Raw genomic sequence first — 18,188 nt, 5'->3', positions numbered from 1 at the left:
TTTATTCATTTTTGATAGACAGAGAGAGACAGAATATGAGCAGGGGACGGACAGAGAGAGAGGAAGACACAGAATTAGAAGCAAGCTCCAGGCTCTGAGCTGTCAGCAGAGAGCCCAACAAGGGGCTTAAACACATGAACCGTGAAATCGTTACCTGAGTCAAAGTGGGAAGCCTGACCGACTGAGCAACCCAGACACCCCTGAAGCACTTTTAATGTGCTACATCATTTAAGTACCACCAGGTTTTCATACCTTCCCTAAATCAAAACACCTGAACAAAGTATTCTGACTTGCAATTCATAAACATTGTCTTAATCTCAGTCAAGGTATCTGATACCTAACTAGTGCTTCTTGGATAAGTGATGCAGAGCTTTTCCTGGGTTCAACATTAATGTTACCTGTTGTGATTTTTCATCCTTGTTTTTATTCCCTGCCTCCTTCCTTCCCCATTCTCTCTCTCTGTCTCTGTCTCTCTCTCTCTCTCTCTGACTGATTACAGATTCTGGAATTATGACTTCTATAAAGAACAGTGAAGTGTTTAAGATTCTGTTGTACTCACACCGAACTCAGTAGCCTGCCACAATCAGAAACAAGGACTTTATGACTCGGAGCAAAACACCATAGCCAGAGTCCCAACATTTGCACCAGTTTCCAGAATCCCAGCTCCTGCAGAGGATGGGAGATGCTTGTATGCACAGCGGGTTCCAGTCCAGAAGAGAAAGCCTGAGCTTAGGGAATCTGAATCTTTTATAACAGGCAATAAACCTGCCTGTTCTTTGTATTGCAGGAGGATATTAGCTTTATTATAGTAGGCAATGAAAAAAGAAAAAAAAAACAAAAGAAAAAACAACAACAACAACACCTGCCCTTTGCTCTGGAGAAAGTCACTTCTGCCTCTTTTCCAAGGCTGTTCAATATGCAAACATCTTTGAAGAAATAGTATGGAATGAAGGTAGGCAGTACTTCTGTTTATAATGCAAACAAAATTGCAGAAGACTCAACAACTACTTTTAAAATATATTGGTATTATTACTTCTGTATGTTGCTCTTTTTGATTAGATTTGGAAATTTCTCAGCCATATTTCTTCAAATATTTCTTTTATCCCATTTTCTCACTTTTCTGTTTTTGAGAATAAAATTATATGTGTGTCAGACTGCCCCACTCATCATTAAAACTCTTTGACTTTCTTTTTTCCTCTCTGTGACTCAGCTTTATTTCTTTTTCTAAAATCATTTAAAAAAAATTTTTTTTTGAGAGAGAGAGAGAGCATGAACAATGGAGGAGCAGAGAGAGAGGAGGCACAGAATAGGAAGCAAGCTCCAGGCTCTGAGATGTCAGCACAGAACCTGACGTGGGACTTTGAACCCACAGACTGCGAGATCATGACCTGAGCTGAAGGTGGATGCTTAACTGACTGAGACACCCAGGTGCCCCCTCAGCTTCGATTATTTAATTAACCTGACTTGCAGTTTTCTAATACTTTCTTATGGGATGTCCAATGTGCTTTTAATCTCATCCAGTGAATTTTTTCCCAGACATTTTAATTTTCAGTTCTAAGATTTCCATTTGATTACCTTTTATACTTTTCTAATTTTACATGAAATTTGCCATTTCTTCTTCCATTATTTCCTGCTTTTCCTGTAGACTATTAAACTTAGTTTATAGTATTTGTCAACACGTGTTCAATTTTGGGTATGTTTTCTTGGGCTGATCTTGTCTTTCGATTCTTGATTACATTTTCTTTTTGTTCTTATCTCTACTAATTTTTATTTTTTATTTTTTTAATGTTCATTTATTTATTTTGAGCAAGAAAGACAGTGCACACAAGCTGGGGAAGGGCAGGCAAAGACCGAGAGAGAAAATCCTAAGCAGGCTCAAAGCTGTCAGCACAGAGCCCTGTGGAGGGCTCAATCTCATGTACCCCGAGATCATGACCTGAGCCAAAATCAAGAGTCAGATGTTAAACTGACTGAGCCATTCAGGTGCCTTGTAAATTGTATGCAGGATGATATTTTATAATATGGTAGCCTGGATTTTGTAATCTACCTCTGAAGAGAGTTGAGTTTTGTGATAGTGGGCAGTGAAATAACCAGATTATCTTGAATTTGTGGCTACTTGATTTGATACTTTGTAGTGTGAATCTATTTAGATTTTTTGCTTTGTCCTAAGGCTAATATCTTAGTCAGAGGGTATAGCTCTCCTGGAAAACCAATGGAAAGTTCTAGGTATTTGAGAAATTGTCAAGACTCTATATTGTCATGGCAAAACTCTAGACTGCATTGGGTAGCAGCTGAAATCACTGCTCAGATTTTCTCACTCTGCTCCTTGGAATCTTGTCTGCAATTCTAAAGTCAAAGATATAAGGGAGTTTATATGAATACTTTCTGGCATATACATTTGGATCTCTCACATCCATATTTGTCTTTCATTTCCCAGTTTCTCTTAATGTCCCATATTTCTCAGGCCAATAAGACCTTACTTTTCTGTTTGTGATCTGCCCTGTAGGAACTGGGAAGTGCCATTGGAGGGAGGGGGAAAGATCTCACCCTGGTGTTAATCTTTTAGTTCAAGAGAGTCAAATTCTCTCTTTTGTCTGCCTGCCTTTCCTCACTCTTCAAGACTTTTAAATAGGATTTTTTTTTGTATTTCCCTAAGAATTGGTATAGTGTTTTCTGCAAGAGGGTTAATTTGTTACAGTACTGGAATCATCTCTGTAATTTTCAGCTGTGTGCTTCTGGGAAAGTTGATTTTTTAAAAAAATCTGTGCTTTTTTTCATTTTTAAATTGGGGGGTGTTAAGAATATATACTACCTAAGCATATTATGACAATCTATTGTGAACATTAATGTAAAGCACTGACAATGAAGATTGCTAAATTGTAAGAACACACAAACTTTACTCTTAGGCTTACTATAGGAATATCTTTCACAAAAACTCTCAGGACTGATGTTCTTAGGTTAGCAATTTTAAAAAACCCTATTTTTATTGATTTTGGAGTCTGTTTCTTGATTGAAAACTTTCTAAAATTCTACTCTATTTTTATGTGATAAATTATTTAATCTCTGCCACTAAAATGTTTATTAAATTACCACACAGTAGATATTATACTATTTTTCTCTGAAAAATAGTAAAAGTTATGCACACTAAATTTGCATCTACTAAGCAGATATTCATAGGTCAATCTGCTATAATTTGAGGTAAAAAACATGAAATATTCCATATAAACTTTTTGTCTCTATCTTAGTGAAACTTAAATTAAAAAACAATTAAGTAAATAATAACCAAAAAGAATCTCTTGTTAGCACCTAATACCAGTCTTATATATGTATATATACACAGAAACACATGCACACAAAAACTCACAATTTGCACTATTGTGGTGTTATTTGAAAGTCTGTAATCCTAGAGTTGTAGAAAAATACTGTCTGAATAAATTGCTGAGTCAGGTCTTATTTTGAAAGAATGTCTCCTTTTTTAGCTCATTTTCTCAATACCCTCCATCTCTTCTCCAGCTATGTTCAGCCAGACTAAAATATTTCATGGCCAATATAATCAGAACTGAGGCAGACACTGAAACGATGTGGCCTCAAGCCCAAGAATGCCAGGGAATCTGCCAAAAACTGGGAGAGGCAAGGGATGGACTTTCCCCTGGAGTCCTTGGAGTGAGTGTGACCTGGCCCACACCTTAATTTCTGATTTGTAGTCTCCAGAACTCTGAGAAAATACATTTCTGTTACTTTAAGCCACCAGCTTTGTGGTAATTTGTTAAGATAGCCTCTGAAAACAAATCCACACCTCCATTAACACATTGGCTTCTGAAATGTAAGAGTTATACCCTTTCTACCAGTGTCTTTTCTGCAACTCAATGTAGTTCTAAGTATATAATATAATTTTACTAAAGTGAATAGTTTCTTTATTAAGACATTGCTTTTTTATAGTGATATTATGGTTATTTATAATCCATCTTATAATATTTATCATTTAAAACAAGTTCATTTCTATGGTTACAAGTATACACTGCATACCAGAACTAAAAATATGTTCCCTGGGCTGCTACAATATTTATTACTCATTTTGAAATTGTATAAATGGCAAGGTAGCACCATTTGTATCATTTACAATATGTCATAGAAAATTTCTCATTATTGTTTTTTCTTGAATTTGTCACGATCCTCTGTGAGGATTAGGTCAGTTATTCATATAAATCCTTATCAGATGAGAAATGTTAATACAGTGGACTTTTCTTAAGAAACATCTAAGTATTTTATGCAGCTATTGTTACACTTGAGAATTCCCTTTTCTGATTACCAGACTTCAAAAAAGGAAAGAACAAACAGAAATGATGTCTTTGCTCATTATTATTGAAAGACTCAAGTTGCTAAATAATATTTTGCTGAACACAAATAGTTCTTTACCTGCTAGATGTTTTGTTTCTCAATCACCTTACCTTTACAACACTTTTCACAATGGGACAACCTGTAACTTCTAAAATATTTTCTAAACATACATCTTTTAACAACCTCTTAAATATCTTCTTCGCTATAATCTCATTCAAGCCAAACATGGAACTGTAACTGATAGTTATAACTGACTTTATAGGGAGATAGAGATTCCTGAATTTTAAACACTGATATATTGAGTATATTTCTGAAGACTTCAACAATTTATAATTCTTTCCAATCATTTAAACCACTAAAAGTATCATATAATATAGAGTATTGTTTAAAAATTATAGAATTCAGAGTTTTTATTATTGATTTTTAATGCTTACTTTGAGAGAGAGAGAGAGAGAAAGAGAGACCACGAATGGGGGAGGGGAAGAAAGACAGGAGAGAAAGAATCCCAAGCAGTCTCCATGCTGTCAGCACGGAGCCCACAGTGGGGCTCAATCTCATGAACTGTGAGATAATGACCTGAGCCAAAATCAAGTCAGACACTTAACCCGCAGAGCCACCTAGGCACTTGAAGTCAGAGTTTTTATGTAAATTGCATGATTTTCCTGCTCAGAAAAATGTAAGAAATATTATTTACCAAGTTACTAATTAATATCTATTTTAAGAATAATTATAGTAACAATCTTACACATTTTAAAAACATGTGCTAGCCAGTTGAATTTAAGGGCAATAGCAGAAGTTCAACTATGTCTCATGAGCTTGTTTCATAAACAACGTGATAATTGTATACTTATTGATTTATTTTGTTTTGTTGTCTTTCTAATTTTAGATCAGACTGTTCAAAAATGCTAACAGAATATTATAAAGTAATTCTGCTTTATTGGAAAACTAAGATATTTAAAAATTATAATTTCTTATACAAAATCAGAAAGTCTAAACACTTCACAAAAGAAATTTTTGCAGATAATATATATTGTGTTTGTATTTGGAGGTGTTCTTCCTTAAGACCTTGTGGTAATGAATTTTTAACTTATTCCTCTGCAGAACCTTAACTTCTTCCACCAAAGAATTTAACAATTTTGTACTGGGACTTTCATAATAGCTTACATTACACAATCTAACCAAATACTGATTTTAATATTTAGAGTAAATACTTATATTATGCTAATAATATGCAGGGTTCTTTTCTAAGATCTTTTAATATATCAATCCATTTTAATCTCCCTCACAATTCTGTCAGGTAGACATTTTATCATTCACAACTTTATACATAATGCAGAGAGTTTAAGAAATGTATCCCAGGGGTGCCTGGGTGGCTCAGTTGGCTAAGTGTCTAACCTTACCACAGGTCATGATCTCAGGGTTCATGAGTTCGAGCTCTGCATTGGGCTTTCTGCTGACAGCTCAGAGCCTGGATCCTGTTCGGACTCTGTATCTCCCTCCCTCTGCCCCTCCACCATTCGTGCTCTGTCTCTCTTTTTCTCTCTAAAATAAATAAAAACATTAAAAAAAGAAATGTATCCCAGATATGGAATTAAAAACTCAGGAAATCTTGTTTCAGAAAATGTGCTAACTATTCTCTTACCATACCGCTCCACAAAAATAAAACCACTAACAAAAAATATCAAGGGAAAATATAATACATCGATTTAAACTTAAAAACCAAAACAACAACATGTCAAAATATTATCTTGAGAAGAATATAATGCAATATTTCTCACTGACCTTCATGATTTTATAAAAATCATTACTTTCAGGTGGTTCCTGGGTAGTTCAGTCCGTTAAGTGGCCAACTCTTCATTTTGGCTCAGGTCATGATCTCACAGTTTGTGAGTCGGAGCCCAAACTGCTGACAGCATGGAGTCGGCTTGGGGTTCTCTCTCTTCCTCTATCTCTGCCTCTCCCATGCTCTTGCTCTCTGTCTCTCTCAAAATAATTAAATAAAGAAACTTAGAAAATTATGACTTTTCTAAAAATTTCTTCTCCAGGGATGCTTTCCTGTTACTATGCTTTCCTTCAGACTATCCCTCTGACATTTCCTCCCTTACCTGTTTCTATAAGCCTAAATCTCATCTTATCCCATGGCATTCCAATTTTGCTGGTAAGAAATCTTTCCTTTCAGTTCTTCAGAAGAAGAGAGAAGGGATCCTAATTCTTGTATAATATCACTGTCACTTATATATCAAATCATATATCACACACAAAAAAATCTCCTAATGTCTTCACCGAAATGATATCTACCTCTCTTAGGACATGTATGTATTTTTTGCCTTTTCTCTTATCCATCCCTTGTTTAGGTACAGTTATTAGTTTCTGTATCTCAGTTTCCTCAGCCTATCCCTCAAGCCTCCCATATCTAGCAGCCCAAACAACTTTAGTAAATTTATTTTTTTAATGTTTGTTTATTTTGAGAAAGAGAGAGAGAAAGAGAGAGAGAGAGAAGGGGTGGAACAGAGAAGGAGGGAGAGAATCCCAAGCAGGCTCCACTCTGTCAGTGTGGAGCCCAATACGGGGCTGGAACCTACTAACCTTGAGATTATGACCTGAGCAGAAACTGAGAGTCACACACCTAACTGCTTAAGTGACTGAGCCTCTCAGGTGCCAGCAACAGTAGCACATTTAAATGAACATGTTTAGGGGCTCAGTCAGTTAAACATCTGACTTTGGCTCAGGTCATGATATCGGGGTCCATGGATTCAATCCCTGCATTGGGCTTTGTGGTGATAGCTCAGAGCCTAGAGCCTGCTTTTGAAGTCTCTGTGTGTGTGTGTCTTTCTCTGCACCTCCCCTGCTTATGCTCTCTCTCTCAAAAATAAATAAATATTGAAAAAATTTAAATGAATGTGTTTAATATGAAATGCAGTGTATCACACTCTCATAGAGAATATACTATATTACTGAATCATTTAGGCAACACTTCAGTGACAATTTGGAAGAAAAAAATTTACACAGTTGGATCAAAATAATTTTAAAACTTTAGAATTGATAAGATTAAGTAGTGTTACTGACTCCACTTATAACCTAACCGTAAATATTTCCTTTGTCTTAAATGTGTCTTCTGAATTAGGATTCAAAATAAAATGCAATGCTACAGATGGTCTGGAATTTCCAATTTGTGGAGGAAAAGAGAAAACCTGACTAACCAGTAAAATTACCACCATGTATGTATTACTGTTAATTTGTGATTAATAGTTAATGTATTAATGTTAATTTGTAATTATGACTTGTAATTTTTCAGGTTGTGTTAACATAAAATATAGGAGAGATTTAATTTTATTTTTTAATGTTTTATTTATTTTTTGAGAGGGAGATAGAGACAGCACGAGCAGGGGTGCGTGAGAGAGAAAGAGGGAGTCACAGAATCTGAAGACAGACTCTCTGAACTAGCTGTCAGCATGGAGCCCAACGCAGGACTCGAACCCACAAACCATGAGATCGTGACCTGAGCCGAAGTCGGAAGTTCAACCGACTGAGCCACCCAGGCCCCCAAAATATAGGAGAGATGTTAAAAGAACATTTATCCCCAGCTTAAAATGTTTTAAAGAGTATTATTAATTTGGGGATATTTGGTATTTTTTTCATGTAGGTCAGTAAAAACAACACATATTTTTAAAATATTAATAAACAATAAAATCTCTTTAAAAATGTATTTTGAAAGTTATGTGTACTTTAGAAGTAAACCTGAAAATAATCTTGGCAAATCCTAGAGAGCCTATAAAAAAAGAAAAATAGAACAATAATAGAAAGTTTAACAAAAGTTACCAGCTGATAATTTGACTTTTCAGTTTTCTTATTCATGAATAACCCAATTAAAAGTTTCTTGGGGTGGTGTGGTCCAAAATGATGGTATAGGAAATCCTGAACTCACCTCTTTCCACAGACACACCAAATATACAGCTACCTATGGAATAACTCCCTCAGAAAAAGACCTAAAAACTAGCTGATCATCTTTTCCACAACAAAAGATAAAAGGCCCACATCAAGATGGGTAGGAGAGGCAGAAATGCAGTCTCCCAGTCTCGCCAAAAACCCCCTCCCCCCCCCCAACAGCATGGCAACCCTCAATTAGCAGGGAAGGATCTCATAAAGCAGGAGTTCCTCCCTGAGAAGTGAAGGGCTCATGCTGTACATCAGGCACCTCAACTTTTGGGACCTGCAACAAAGAGACAAGCTTGCAAAATACCTAGCTTTGAAAAACAGCAGAGGCCCAAAGGTCTGTGGGAAAGTGAAATTAGACTCTTATGCAGACTCAATCAACTTGGGCACTAGAGGATATTATGGTAAATGATAAGTCAGATGGAGAAAGACAAACACCATTTGATTTTACTTGCATGTGAAATCTAGAAAAACAAAACAAAGAAACAAAACAAAACTCAGACACAGAGACCAGAAAGACCTTTGCTAGAAGGGAGCGGGGTTGTAGAGTGAATGAAATAGGTGGAGGGGTCAAGAAATACCAACTTCCAATTGTAAAATTAATAAGTCATGAGGATATAATGTACAGCATGGTGACTGTAGTCAATAATATCAGTAGTGCATTCTTGAAAACTGCCAGAGAGTAAATCCTAACAGTTCTCCTCACAAGGAAAAAAAAATTGTAACTTTGCTTGGTAACAGATGTTAGCTAGATTATTGTACATAATTATGTCACAATCTATACAAGTATTGAATTATTATGTTGTACATGTGAAATTCATATAACGTTTTATTTCAATTATACCTCAGAAAATAAATAAATAAGATACAAATGCAAGGCAGAACAAACAATGACAACAAAACTCTTACACCTTTCACAAAATGATTATCCTTTACTTTAAATCAGTGAAAATTTCACATAACCCCAGCTTAGAGCTTGTCTTCCAATGGATGAAATTTCTCCGCCAGAGTAGCCCATTCACATACTCCCTTTTCCTCCTTATGAAGTTGCACGTCAACAGCAGCTAGCAGCTCCTGTGGTCTCAGACTTTGTATCTGTCCATACTGTAGGTCTGTAATAAAACTTCCACACTATACAGGGATGATGATCAGCAATCTCAAAATATTTAGGAAGTTCATTAAATTGCTTTAAAATGTCTGATTTGTAGCTTTTTTTTTTTTTGCACTGAATTTGCAACTTGGCACTACAAAAATGTTTCCATTTGGTCATCAGAGGAGCTAAAGCATAGATAATTTGTACAGATTCCAAAGATGATAATTAAGGTTATTTCAGTGATAACCCCAGCATATCTGTAGACTTCCTAGGCAGCACTAATAACCAGCTCATCATCTCTTAATTAAAATGGTAGTCATTTCATTTTCTAAAAATAAAGTTGGATCCCATTTTATTGTCAGTGGAGTGGCATTTTTACTACAGTAAACATTTTATTTTAGTTTTCATTTGACATTTGGACATTTTTTGTCTCATTTCATCCATATTATCAAACTAAATATAAAATAATATCATAATGTCTATCGTAACCAGTAAAACATTGTAATATATTTATAGGAGGCAGCTGGCTTTTTAAATAGAATCATGACTTGTAATTTTACATGTTCTTCATAAACAGAGAGTACAGACATGACTCTTGTAAATTTTAAATAAGTCAATGGCTCTATAAAACGATGTAATTGAATCCATGCAATAACCACAATTCCATTGTGTTTATAATTATAGTTTTTCTTTCTCAATATTATCATTTATAAATTGAAGAATCAGATTTCTAAAAATTTAAGAGCAACCTGAAGACCAATAGATGCTTAAGCAACTTTACAAATTAGGGGGAGACTGCTGGCCCAAGCTTTCTAAAAGCAAGACTTTCTTAGTGTGTATAAAATGGAGCAGATTAGGGGCATTCTCTGAACTACAGAGTAGAGCTTGATTTTTTAAAAAAAGCAAGGATTTTACAAATGATAAATGTTTTGCTTGCTTGAATTTCTTGAAGATTCGAGCAGTTTCATATTGTGCTTTATCAATTCCTATCATTCTCATTCAAACCAAATATGCAATTGCAATCATTCCTCATTTTCCCTTTAACAGTTGAGGGCTAAAAGTTTGAAATACTTTATTTCAGAAAACCAGCCACCATTAAAATTACCCTTATTAGCATTTTCATTTTAAGGCCACAATATTCTTTTTGGTTTCATTTTTATATTCACAATATTTGAATAGAAAATATTGAAATGGTTAGGAAAATGGCAATTCAGGGCAAATAATAATATTCTTTCATATTTAATATTCTTTAGTTCATTAGAATGGGGTTAGTTTATCTCAGTTTTCTTTCACTATATGATTTCAATTGTTACATCAATTTTCTCCTTGTTTTTTTTTTTACAAAATATACAACTTAAATGTTATTATGATGCAATAGTTTATATTTGCGTTTGGCCAATAGTATGTTTTTGGTACTTTACATTTTGACTAATCATTAATATAAACAAGAAGTATCAGGCTGCATGCCTGACACCAAGAATTTGAACAGAAGAGATGTCTTGGTTTCAGCCTCTCTCTTCTTCCACATGGGCGGAAGTTATAGGCTGAGGTGGCAGAGCTGTAGGATAGAAGGTATGTGTGTGTGTGGGCATATACATGTGTGTATATAAGTATTCACACACACATAAATACATACATACAATGTACAGTACATATATGGTAATGGGTACTGATACATGAGTCCCATCACAGTGGTTCACATATGCTAAAACAAGATAAATTCAGCCATGTGAATATCTGGGTGACTATAGTTTCAGGGCAAGCATCCAAGTGAGGAATTATCTCAGCTTTTACATGAAACAAAAAGAAGTCAGAGTAGCTGGAACAGAGTGAGCAAGTTTGGACCAGGGAGGTGAGGGCAGAGAGGTTGGAAAGGGCCAGACAAGATGGGAGTAAGTAAACCATGTTGTAAGGGAGATCAGTTTGCATACACTGAGATTAGCAAACATATAAAAAACGAAAACAAAAACACTTTTTTGAGAAAACTTTAAGAAAGGAAGTGGAGAAATAATTGTCCTACTAAGTTGTCTGTGGCTCCTGCGGATTGGGAGATGTAAGAGTGAAAGCAGATTGATAATCACAAAGCTATGGTAAAAGTCCAGGGTGAGACCATGCTGCCTTTCAAAGATGATGACACTTGAGCCTGAGAAATGTAGGCAGTGATTAAGGTACACTGAACCAAGAGGAAGGGACTCTCTATAATGTTGAGACACCAGTAATGACATTTCTGAGAGCAAGTGTTATATTTCTGGCTAGGTCTCTTATAATTTTTTCACTAAATTAGATTATACTCACAGTCAAAGATGGGACTCAAAGATCATTATCCTACTATATTAAAATCTCGCTCCACAAATGAACTCTACAACAGATAGTGTATAGATAATGTATCAAATATATTCATGCATACTATCATTGTATATCCTGTAATTTTCTTTTGACAGATAGAAGTACTCAAACTTAGTTCTTAGGATCTTTCTTCTTATTATTTTTTTACTTTTTTTTTTAACTTTTTTTCATTTTTGAGGGGGAGAGATAGAGTGTGAGTGGGAGAGGGGCAGAGAGAGAGGGAGACACAGAATCCAAAGCAGGCTCCAGGCTCTGAGCTTTTAGCACAGAGCCCTATGTGGGGCTTGGACACACGAGTGGTGAGATCATGACCGGAGCCAAAGTCGAACACTTAACCGACTGAGCCACCCAGGCACCCCAGGATCTTTCTTATTATTAAAAAAGTATTGACATTCCCAGAGATTATTCTTTATGCATATTATGTCTATTTGTATTTGTCACATTAGAAGTTAAAATGGGGAATTTAAAAATATTCATTAATTAATTTCAAGATAAAAATAAACTCATCATATGTTATCCATAAATCAAAGCAATTAGAGAAGAATTCTATTGTTTTACATTTTTGCGAATCTTTCAAAGACTTGTCTACTACAAGATAACTGAATTCTCGTATCTATTTCTACATTCAGTCAGTTGTGGTATGTTGTTTTGGTTGAAGTGAATGAAGAAAATCTAACCTCGCAAGAAATAAGTGGATATACATATTTTATACCACACCAAATTTTAACAAATAGTAGTTTCTCTACGATTACTTGCCTATAGAATCTGAAACAATATCAACTAATTTTTGTACTTCCTTACATTATAATCCATTGATCTCTCTTCCCCTTTGACTGCATCTATATCCATTGTTGTTGTTACAACATTAAAGTCATTAGGGAAATGGTTCATCAGGGTATGAAAAATACCAAATACTGATATATGTCTTCATATAATATCAAATAATACATTTGTTAATATTACCACCAGATTTATTAACAAAGACTCTATTAGCAAGTTGTGAAGTTTTCAATGAAAGATTTAAGTTTTTCAAAATTCTTGTTTATAAAGTTTATTTATTCATTTTGAGAGAGAGACAAAGAGGGAGAGAGAGAGAGAGTGAGAGGATATGAGTTGGGTAGGGGCAGAGAGAGAGGGAGAGAGGGAATCCCAAACAGGCTCTGCACTGTCAGCACAAAGCCTGATGCAGGGCTCAAACTTGCCACTTGTGAGATCATGATCTAGAGCCCAAATCAAAACCTAGATGCTTAACCGACTGAGCCACCCAGTCACCCCTATTTTTTAAAAATTCTAATATTTGGTTAAAATCAAATTTTATTATTCTCAACAAATAGTATTGTTTGTTTTTCTTGAAGAGACAAGTCCTTTTCTTTACTTTTCAAGACAATGCCTATAAAGTATGCAAATCTGAATTACATTAGTTTATCTGCCAAAAGTTCTTTCTAGGAAGTGGATTCCATAAAAACAAAACAAAACCTAATTCAGCTTGCACCTGAAACAATAGCCCTCTCCCCCATCACACAAGTGCTTTCCTTAGCAACAACCATTATACTTAGACAGGCAGCAGAAGTGCTTTATGGATAATTTTCAATTTCTCACACAGAATACTGAAAAACATGTACTCTAGGGTCAAAAATTAATCAAATCAATAATTTGTACTGCTTCATCAAGGGCATTGTTAAGTGAAGCCTTTATTCCTTTACTGTAAATTCATGGCGGTAAAAATATAATGGATACTAGTGCAGCTTTGTGCCTCTGCTTTAATTCATGCCAAGGTGCCATACTTTTAGTTGAAAATTACTCTTGCAACATCAGTGCAGATTTCACCTCAGAAAAATGCTTTTCTGTTCTTACAAAAAATATTTTTTATTTTGTTGATCTCCTGAAATGGTCTTAGGGATGCCCAGAAGTTTATAGAAGTCACTTTGAAGACCACTGTAATAACATGATTAAATTATGCTATGCATTTAAACATAAATAATTTTGTGCCTGTTTGGAATTTATTAATTTTTACTTATTATACTGAGGAATTGAAGAGGCTCAGATTACTTTCAACCTCTGAGATGCTTTCACCAGATGAGAAGAAAGTACACAGAGGTACATGTGAATAGGGCTGACTGAATTGAATGCATAAACAATTAAGTTGGGTCAACTTTTCAGCCTTTGTATATTTAAGACCACAAACTGCTCAGTCAGTCATCCAACCATTATATCAGTGGCAGTTTTTATGTTGTTAAATTTAATCAGTTAAGATGATAAACTGGCTGTCTTTACTTGCATACTTTTCCTTTCCTGCTTCTTCATGGCCTTTCGCTTGCAACTGTCATGTTTCTTTCCGTCAAGAGCCTGTATTGTGGCAAGTTTGTAATGTTTCTCTTCAACAAGTGTAAAGATGTTTTTCTACCTTTATAGTCAAGAAGTAATCATTCAGAACCAGTCTGGGTCCTCCGATGCCAGAACCTGGGTCCTGGCAGCAGGGTGGGGGTGGGAGCCGGAGCGATAGCCAAGACAGAGCTTGGCGAGGTCAAGTTTAAGGAATGAGGAACTGTCTTGGCTGAGGATCAGCTGGCCCAGATGTCAAAGCAGTTGGCCGTGTTCAAGACCAATCTGGAGGAATTTGCCAGCAAGCACAACAGGAGATCTGGGAGAATCCTAAGTTCCTGGCGCAGGTCCAGTACACATGTACACCATTGGCGTGGATCCTCTGGCCTCTGGAAAAGGATTTTGGCTAGAGATGCTAGAGATTGTGTCTAGAGATTTCCAGATTATCGATGTGTGCCCGGCCTTGCAGCACCGGAATGGAAGTCTGATAACTCTGGAGGAACTGCATTAGCAGGTATTTAAAGGAAGGAGCAAGTTCGCACAGGATGTTGGCCAAGGCGTCCTCACCAGGGCCATCAAGAGACTGAAGGTCCTGGGTTCCGCATCATCCCTGTGGGTGGTGCCTACCTCATTCGGTCAGTTTCAGCTGAGCCCAATATGGATCATGCTGTGATGCTGCAGCTGGCGGAGAGAAATGGCCACGTGACTGTCAGCGATTTCAAAGCCAGTCTTAAATGGGAGCAGAGCGAGCGCAGCAAGTGTTGAACACCCTGGCTGCAGCTGCAGGCCCCGGGAAGCTCACTACTGGCTGCCAGCCCTCTTCACTGACCTCTGCTCCCAGAAGATTACAGCCCGAGGCCAGAGATGTGCTCCCCTGAGGCTAGGTGGGCGCAACAGCAGGAGGGGGCAGGAGGGAGGAGATGTTGGTGAATAAAACCTGAACAACTTTGATTTTAAAAAATGAAAATAAAATAAAAAGTAATCATTCAGGTGACGCTTTGGGTGTTTGAATATTTTGTCCCCCCCAATACTTCCACCAAATGATTTTAGTATTTGTTGGTGATTTTTGCCTGAATCAATTATTACAGAGAGAGGAGTAAAGTGATTTTCTGATTCTCTCCTTTCTGATTTTATTAGATGGCATTATAAAATATTTTATAAAAATTTTTATTCTTTAAATTCAACCTACATTTGTTTTTGATTTTCAGTATAGTTTCTTTTTATTCACTGGGTCATGACTGATTGATGCTAAAAGTAATTTCAAATGTGCCAGTGGAAGTAACTTTTGATAGGGTATCATCAGGTTTTTTTGTCATTGTTTTTTTTTTTTGAGGGTAGTTGGAGGAGTAAATCTATTTATTAAACATAGTATGTGCTAATTTATTTGCATGTACATTCAATTCTCATAATGACTATGTGGAATAGGTAATATAATAGCTATAATACAAAAACAGAACAAAACAAAAACAAAAACAAAAACCATACACAACAAAACAATGCCCAGAGAGTTAAAGAGACTTAGATAAGAGTACACAGACATTTGGGCCTGGATCAATCTGGCTGTTTTCCATTTGATCACAAACCCCAGCCAAAGAGTTCCTACTGCTTCTACCAAAGCCCTGAAGCTGTTCGTGGAAATCCTGGTTGTCAAGATTGATGAGTTCTGTGTGAGTGAGTCAAGGATTACTCATATGTAGAAACAAAGAAAAAATCAGTTTTCTGTTTCACATCTTGTTACCAGTAAGAGTCTGGACAGAACATAGCTGCATCCTGGTAGATGGAGAAATGTGCCTTCTGCCCTCCATGTGAGAACACAATTATGTACTAGAACTTCTGTGTCTCATAACCCTTATGCTTTTTTATCTCCTAAAAATACTTTGTTTTTCTCTGAGAGTGGGAGGTCTTTTTAAAAATTATTTTTAATATTTATTTATTTTTGAAAGAGAGACAGAGTGCAAGCAGGGAAGGGGCAGACACACACACACACACACACACACACACACAATCTGAAACAGGCTCCAGGCTCTGAGCTGCCAGCACAGAGCCCAACATGGGGCTCGAACCCATGCACAGCACTGAGAGATCATGGCCTGAGCCAAAGTCACCTAACTGACTGAGCCACCCAGGTGCCCTGAGAATGGGAGTTTTTATATTTCTTATTTAACCACCTTTTAGTTCAACTAATCTTCTTTTCTGTACCATGTAAGCTTCCAATAGATTCATCTATTGAGATTTTAATTCTAATTATTGTATCTTTCCATTCTAATTCTGTGGAAGAACTCTACATCTTCCTTTGTGTTTCTTATGTCCCTTTATTTTCTTGAAAACATTAATTATACTTACAGTAAAATCATTATCTATTAACTTCAGTACGTGGATCATCTATATGTCTGTTTCTAGTGTGTATTTGTGTGGTTGTGTGTGTGTATATGTATTGGTCTTTGTTGTTTATTACATTGACCTTCCTCTTTGCATGCTTGATTATTTATAATTAAATGCTGTGTATTTTTACTGAAAAAAATGTATAGTGTCTAGATGATGTTATTTTCATTTTCCTCTAAGAGTTCATTCTTACTTTTACTATGGCATGGGCAGTCATTTTAATTAGGTGTAAACTGGCAGAAGGTAAGATATTCTCCTAGGCTACTTCCCCAGGCAAATCTTAAAATCCGATTTTAGTCTTCCTAGATCTGTGAGACTGCCAAAAATGTGAATCTGCTCTTCAAAGCCTCTCTGCTCTGCTCCTGTCTTGACTGCAATGTACTATTCCAGCACTTGGCAAATGTCCTGAGAGGGCATTAGCACCTGTTCAGGTTTATTGCTCATCCCATTCTTTCCACCCAAAACTGGGAAGTTTCTAATTTTTGTCTCTGCAGACCCACAAGACTGCCAAAGTTCAGGAGATTTCATTTCTTTTTAGTAAGAGATTCTACCTCGGGTCTTTGCCCATACTCTCTGTGTCTGGGCCAGTAACTGTCTTCCTTGAGAAAGTAGGGGTAAAATACTAGCTTGCCTCTCTTGATGGTTCTCACTTCTTTGAGACTCCTCTCTCCCCTACACCTTTGATTGGGTTACCTTAGCAGTTCTCAAATCCTACTAGTTTTTGAGAACATCCCCACCTTCTGATACCAGGTGTTTCATGTGTTCTTGTATTTTCCTGTCCTAGTACTAGAATTATTAACATTTATAAGGACCATTGTTTGCTTACTGATACTGGTGTCTCATTACTTTTAGGCTGTTTCCTTTGGTAGAGCAATGAATTTCATATACATGCAGATATATATGTGTGAACATATATAAATACATAAAAATATACTGACATTGGTAGGCATAGATGCTCATAATTTCACATTGATACCTGCAATTCCAATCCATTGCCACAGAGTTCTTCCTTCCTTCCTCTTGAATTCCGTGTTTGTATTTCCCTCCTTTTACGATAAAAACCTTACTTTCAAACGTTCTATTTTACTTTTAGGGTTTACGGAACAGTAAACAGTATTTCTTTGGAATGCATTGGTATTTTTACTCTAATGGCTAGAGGCTTTATGAGCAATATAAGCCATTTAAAGTTTATTTCTCAATGCTTCTAAAATGTATTCATTTAAAAACTCTAATGCCCACTGAGCTCAGCATCAAATCCAGATCAAGGCAATACAGAACAGAGTTTGCGTTTAGAGTCTCTATAGGAAACTCACTCACAAGAGGATGCAAATATATCTTCACGGGAGTACCATAAATGTGAATTTGTGAAGATGATGCTAAAATATGGCTGGCAATCCTTCCCAAAAGCACAAAACCTTTCCACTATAAAAATATAATAATGTTTACTCAAATATTTATTCAGAGAATCACAGGGCTACCCTGAGAGGCTGTTGAGTCCATATTCTGACCTTCAGCAAGACCACATTTGATCTACCTTAGATGATAAAAATGTCTTTCCTTGTAAAGGACTTTCTGCCCTGGGTAGCCCACATTTATGCTTAATATTTTTAACTGTGAGGGAATCCTTCATTATATATAGCTTATACCTTCCATGATGCAGTTTAATCCACTTTCTCTTCTTCCATTCCAAGTAATGAAAGAAAAATCGTTTGTTATTATCTATTGAATAATATCACTTTATATCTGATTCTGATTCTGCCTCATTTCTTTCTTT

The 18,188-nt window shown here is 36.1% G+C and overlaps 1 pseudogene; it reads left to right on the top strand.

The window, feature by feature from the left end:
- The window catches only part of LOC144236859 (vacuolar-sorting protein SNF8 pseudogene), a 28,907-nt pseudogene extending 13,941 nt beyond the window's left edge, over positions 1-14,966 (top strand).
- The last annotated feature ends 3,222 nt before the right edge of the window (positions 14,967-18,188 follow it).

This window comes from Crocuta crocuta, unplaced genomic scaffold, assembly GCF_008692635.1.
Source record: "Crocuta crocuta isolate KB4526 unplaced genomic scaffold, BGI_CrCroc_1.0 scaffold226, whole genome shotgun sequence".
NCBI lineage: Eukaryota > Metazoa > Chordata > Mammalia > Carnivora > Hyaenidae > Crocuta > Crocuta crocuta.
This window is presented reverse-complemented; position numbering and strand designations above follow the sequence as displayed.